This window comes from Chinchilla lanigera, unplaced genomic scaffold (genome assembly GCF_000276665.1).
Source record: "Chinchilla lanigera isolate Chin_1 unplaced genomic scaffold, ChiLan1.0 scaffold00149, whole genome shotgun sequence".
Classification (NCBI taxonomy): Eukaryota; Metazoa; Chordata; class Mammalia; order Rodentia; family Chinchillidae; genus Chinchilla; species Chinchilla lanigera.
Genome location: NW_004955550.1, coordinates 1,131,799 through 1,138,266, shown reverse-complemented (window position 1 = coordinate 1,138,266; position 6,468 = coordinate 1,131,799). Strand labels below are relative to the sequence as shown.

The following is a 6,468-nucleotide window of genomic DNA, read 5'->3' as shown; positions in this document are numbered from 1 at the left end:
GTGAGATTACTGCTAAATCTGCACTTGGGGAGGGAGAGGGGTGAGCAGAACGGACCCGAGTGGAGACTTGCACCTACTCTGCGCTCACTATTGTTAGCACGCACTGCAGACAGGTAGTGATGTGAAAAAGCGGTGTTAGTAGCCTGGGCACGCTGAGCAATGTCCCCGGGGCTCAGTTCCTGCGTGTCTGGCCTCGTCGGAATCGCGGGTGCAGAGGCAGACTTTATGAATCAAAAACCGAAGTGGGGACCAGGACAGTGTTTTTCACGACAGATACACGCTGTATAACTCATTTAGAAACGTCTCGTTATGCTGACACAGGAAACACAAGCACATACGTACACACGGAAATTTTAGATAAAACGTTAGTAAATCAAATCCAGTAGTGCATTAAAGTCACGCAACAGAAACAAGTCGATTTTTCGGTTCAAAGATTAGGCAAGACATGATTTCACCTAATATTTATGGGACACCTGGCTGGCTCTTTGGGCAAAATAGTGAAGCCGCAGTAGACACAGTTCCTGTCTTCTGCATTCGAAGGGATCGGACATCTATAGATCCTCGCATAAGCAAAGGTGAACGTACAACCGCAGCAAGAACTGCTGAGGAGCAGCACAGAGGGTTAAGGAAATGCTAACGGGGTGCTTGTCACGGCCTTGTTCACACCTTATGTTCCGATCCAATTCGTAGGAGAAGCAGTAAGTGAGGAAGGGCCCCCAGTGACAGGAGAGTGGGAGATGGAAACGGAGAGGAAGCCCGGCAACAAACGAAGGAGCTTGCTTACCCCATCAGGGGCCGTGGCTGCCCGAATACGTGTGTGTATGTATGTGTATGCACTATTAGAGGGATTAAAGGCCAATATTCAAAAACAGAACTTGGAAACGCTTAAGCAGAAAATTACGTAAACATTCTCGGTTTTGAAGTAGGTAAAGTTTTTAAAACACAAAAATTTTGATTATGTTAATATTTAAAATTTTGTTAAAAGATGTAAAGTGTAAGAACAAAAGTTATTATTTGTATGGGATCTTATGAATATTTTAAAAGTCTAGAAGAAACTGTGAAGTGCCATGCATGACCGGGGCAAGAGCTGCTCAGCAAACAGGCTGTTCTCAGTAAACAGCAGGATACCCCAAGCAGACCGTGCTGCCGCCCTCTGGTAAACAGAACAGATGTCCATAAAGATTTGAGGCTGGACATACAATTTCCCCGGGGCCGAGCAACCCAGCATTGTCCGCGCACACCTGCGCTGACCGTCCTGGGAGCTCTGACCTCAAACATTCCATCCAGATTCCTTGGGATTCCCAAACCCTATTGTCTTGGTTACTTTTTTCTCGCTGCTGGGACAAAATACCTGACGCCCAAAATTAAGGAAGGAAAGGTTTATTTCGCTTACAGTTCGTGGAAGTTTCAGTCCTTACTTGGGAGATCATAAGGCAGAGTGGCACGTGGCAGAGGGCTGCATCTCAGGACGGCAGCCACAGCTAAGCGACAACTCCCACCAGGGCGGAATGGAGGAGGAATGCCCCCGAGCAGCTTCTTTCTCTACCTTACATATGCAAACTATCCACCCCAGGGCAGGTGTAGCTCTCACACCCACAATTATTCAAACTCTAACAGCCTGCCCCATTTCCGCATGAGGCTTTGGGGGGACACACAGACATAAACCATAACACCTATAAAAACTTAGTTCTCCTCTGGCACAGCCACTGAGATCATTCACGATCTCAGCCTTGTTTGCACCCAGGCAAAATAAACCCAGAATTTTGCTCACATAAAGCCTGTCTCCAGGCAGTTTTTTGTGCAACACTAGGAATATAAAGTAAACATTTTAACTTAATATGAAAGCTTAGCAAGGTTGATTTAAAAATAAATTGCATATTTTATAAATGTAATTCAAGCAACTAAAAATACATTTTTTAGAAGAGGTACCACCTATAACCTCAAGGGATATCAAGAACTTGAAAAATACTTCTGACAAAATGTAGGCAGTCAGTAAGTATTGGGTTGGATCGGTGAACTTGTTTCGGTAGCAGCTTAAAGGCATCTGACTTATTTATGGCACAATAAAGTAGACTATAAGACAATAATTTGAAAATAGGAAAAATGTAATAAAAATTGAAAATTTATAAAAAATAGCTAATACTATTCCTAGTACTCCAGAGGTGAGGCAGGAGGATTGCTCCAAGTTTGAGATTAGCCTGGGCTACGTAGTGAATTCGAGGCCAGCCTGAACTACTGTACATAGGGAGTCCCTGTCTCAAATAGAGGTAATACTTAGTAGAATTTTATGTACAACCGCATTTAATTTTCTCTCTCAACAGTAATAGTATTTATTTACAGCTTCCCATTTTGAGCTTTACATACTTTAATTCTCACAACAACTGTACGGAACAGGTCATTGAGTAAGCTGAGGGAAACTAAATTGCTGGTGTGGTAATGCATGCCTGTATGTAATCCCAGCCATTTGGGAGGCTGAGGCAGGATGATCACCAAGAGTTCAAGGCCAATTTCGGCTACATATTGAATTCAAGGCCAGCCTGAGCTACAAAATGAGAACCTGTCTTTAAAAAAAAAAAAAAAAGATTATATAGTATATTTCTAGGGCTGCCATAACTGTTGATCACTGTTTACATAACAAACTTATTTTCTCATATTCTGGAGGCTAGGAGTCCAAGGTAAAGGTTTTAATAGGCTTGATATCTTCTAAGGCAGTGGTGGAGAACCTTTGAGAGCTTTCAGTTGTAACAAACAGCCAAGCATGGTGGCACAAGCCTACAATCCCAGCACCCAGGACACTGAGATAGTAGGTTTGCATGAGTTCATGGCCAGCCTGCATTATGAAGTGAGCCCTGTCTCATAAAACAAAGCAAAGCCCAAACAAACCCAAAGCAAAACAAAAGGAAAACCCAAACACCCTGCTGTGGCCTCTGTGCTTTAGGTTCGCCACCGTTCTTCTCAGGCCACTCTCCCTGGCTTGTAGATGGCCGGTTTCCTCCTGCATTTGCACACGGCCCTTTTCTCTGCCTGAGTCTGCGCCCTGTCCCTCCTGTCAACGCGCCCATGCTCCTGGATTGCAATGCCAACATATGACCTTGAATTACCTTAACTACTTCTTTAAATGCCTATTTCCAACTACAATCCGGTTCTGAGGAACTGAGGAGTCAGGACCTTCGACAGGTATATGTGAGGAGGGCACAGTTCAGCCACGTGCATCGTTGTTAGGGGCAGGGCTGCATCGGGGTGACTCCAAATTTATTATTATTTATCATTTAATGTATTCTTCAGTTTCATGACAATAATTACTGTTCCATACACATTTAAAAGATAATGTAGCCATGGTATGCATTTTAGATCTCCCCTTAGGATGACTCCTAAGAATCAGGATTTGGAATGATTGCATCACTGTTTTAAAATGTGATTACTATTTGTGAGGCTGAGGCAGGAGGATGGCAAATTTGAGGCCAGAGTAGGAATTAAAAAGACCCTGTCTCCAAATTTTAAAAATGAAAAGGATTAAGGATGTAGCTAACTGCTAGAGCACTTGTCTAATGTCTAGTGTCTGGTGTCCTGGGTTCACGTTCAAGTTCTGTAAATAGAATTAAAGATGAGATTAAGTGTGTATGATATTTATACTTCTTATTGTTAATAAAGGTTCCTTTAAATTAGTGATCAGCACCTTGACTAGTGTGGGAAATTGTAGCACATTAAATGTATTTTATTTTCATAATTGGCCTCTCAAATGAAATGATCTCAAAAAAGGGGTTCAAGATTCTATTGGGAGCATTTTTTTTCTGTTTTGTTTCTTCATTGGTAGAGATTGAATTCAGGGCCTGTGCATGCTGGGCAAGCACTCTACCACTGAGCTACATACACCCCTGGCAAAACACCCCCACCCCCATTTTGTTTTGTTTTCAAGAAATAGAGTCTCCCTATGTGGTTCAGGCTGGTCTTGAACTCAGAGAAATCCTCCTGTCTCAGCCTCTTGAGTGCTAGGATTACAGATGTGCACTGCCAGGCATGGCCACCTCTTTTGTGAAAGGACATTCAAACATCTGTTGAATATCAGCCAGTTTTCAAATGTTGCTTGTCTGTTTTCTTGTTTTGAGACAGGGTCTCCCTGTGTAGTTCAGACTGACTTTGAATTCTGTAGCCCAGCCTGGCCTCAAACTGACAGTGATTGTCCTGCCTCAGCCTCCTGAGTGCTGGGATTACAGATACTTGCCACCAAGAATGGCCTTAAATATTGATTTTTAAGAGACATTTGTAGATCATGAAAAGTATGAGATTATTTCTGTCTCTTCCATCTAAGTTACTTTGTTTTCAAACACTTATATAGTTATTTCGGTAATAACACATAAACGGACATAGCATCAACAGGCTTTAGAAATATCTCAACTACCTATAAAGTTTCCAAAATGCTTTTGCATACTCTCAGTAAAGTAAGCCTAAGGTATGAAGTGGGTGCTTCATGTTTCCAGAAGAAGAATGCTATTTCTGTTACACTTTTGCAGCTAAACATACTGAAAATGTCATGTTAAACAAGGGGGGGCTGGGGATTTAGCTCAGCGGCAAAGCGCCTGCCTGGCAAGCGCAAGGTCGTGAGTTCGGTTCCCAGTACCGGAGAAAAACCCAAAAAACAAAAAACAAAAAACAAAAAAAATAAACAAGGGATGCTGGTATACACTTGTAATCGCCGCATTTGGGAGGCTAAGGCAAGAAGATTGTAAATTCTAGGTCAGCCTGGACTACATAGTGAGATTCTATCTCAAAAAACCAAAAATAAAAACAAAAATCTTGTTGATATAGGAGAAGTATAATTCCTAACATGTTAGATGTCAAATGTGCAGAGTTTGTGGTCCCATAACATTGAGGAATGAAGTCACAAAATAACAAAGATGTTAGGGGGATTTTACTGGAAATAGAGAAGAATAAAGAATAGCTCTTGGATTTCCAGGAAGGGGTCCCGAATACAGCAAAGTTACAATGTGGGTCAAACTACAATCAAAATAGGATTATAAGTATAGCCATTTAGCTAATATTGATCTGATAGGGAAACAAGTCACACTGCAAGGCTACATGGAAGGAACAAAGAAGGGACAGGTCCAGTGCTCTGGTGACTGACTTACTGGACCAGGTGGTGCTAATTACAATATAATCTTAAATTATTGTTTATCTCTTAGGGAGGCATGTAGGCCTGGCCACTGCATCTTTACCTTGAGGCCAGGCCTTCATCAGTTATGCCCCCAGCAACAACTGTGATGTCATTATATTTTATAAATATTGTATGCTGACTTCCTTGAGAGCCCATTCCCTCTGACTGTATATTTGTTTGTATCCAATTTAGCTGCCTATAATAACATTAACATTGGGTCTTGCCTGGGGAGGGTATTTATTGATCTTTCTTGGGAATGAGAGAAAGAAGTATTAATCCCTTTGATCTTAGGACATGAAAGGAGAAATCATTTTGGTTTTTCAAGGGGAAAAGACACAGGAGAAAGGAAACTGCATGGTGGATTAAGTGGAAAGAACTGTCTCCCCAGAGACCTGTTCCTCTGTGGGTGTAAGGGGAAAAGGGTTTCTTTCCTCATTCATCATTAGGGTCATTAGGTTGCTGAGATCCCCACTGCAAAAGAGAGTAACAGGAGAAAAGCATACAAATGTATTCAGTATCACTTTTACATGACACTGGAGCTTTCAAATAAAACTCAAAGAAACAGGGAGATGTGTTTGTTATCCACAGAAGAGTAGATGAAGGAGGTGGGAGGAGGAGAACTTAGCAAGGCTGGTGTGCTCAGTTCCTCTTCTGGATTCTTTATGACATCTCTTCCCTGGGGCTGCCAGAGACCTGCTGCCTGATACCTGTGTTTAGGGGAGAAGAGAAGGTCAGAGAATGGTATTTTTAGGTTTGTGATCTGCTTCAGAGAAGAAAGAGCCAAGAGAATTCTAATTTCTACAGCCTGCTTCATGGGAGAAATGGCAAGAGAAGGTCAGAGCAACTTCCTCGCTTCTGGTGTTTTCTCAGTTGCCAACATACCTGTTGTAGTTCGGGGTTTAGAAGGGGAAATAATACAGGACATATAATTTACAGGATTATTTTATAATAGTCACCCAAAGAGTCATATATAAGAGAGTGCAGGAAATCTGTCCACACAGTAAGACCAAAAGAATCCAGCTGAGGTCTTGGACCCCATAGCAATGTCCTGCTTGAGTCTAGCTGAAGACCTACAGCCCATAAAATTGTCCCCCAACAGGAGGCTAGGAGCCCACAACAAAGTCTCATGCAGGCCTGTTTCACGGATCTATGCTGGGAAGGCCCAAAGGTCAGTGGTGGAAACTAGAAAGTCTGTGCCAGCGGGATGAAGGCTCTGTGTTAGCAGACTGAGGGATCTGCGCTGGAGCTAGGAAATGACATTCAAAGTAAGGACCAGAGCTCCCCCAAATATACCACAGCCATCCTCAGCAACAGAG

General features: G+C 42.5%; 1 protein-coding gene and 1 long non-coding RNA gene across 8 annotated transcripts in view; one reads left to right on the top strand and one right to left on the bottom strand.

The window, feature by feature from the left end:
• Positions 1-6,468, top strand: part of Ccnb1ip1 (cyclin B1 interacting protein 1, E3 ubiquitin protein ligase) — a 30,099-nt gene that overhangs the window by 596 nt on the left and 23,035 nt on the right. The gene's annotated exons all lie outside the window — the stretch shown is intronic.
• Positions 4,892-6,468, bottom strand: part of LOC102021396 — a 17,356-nt gene continuing 15,779 nt past the window's right edge. The window contains exon 3 of the long non-coding RNA XR_001232258.1: positions 4,892-5,859. This is a non-coding gene — a long non-coding RNA (uncharacterized LOC102021396). The remainder of the gene's footprint in view (positions 5,860-6,468) is intronic.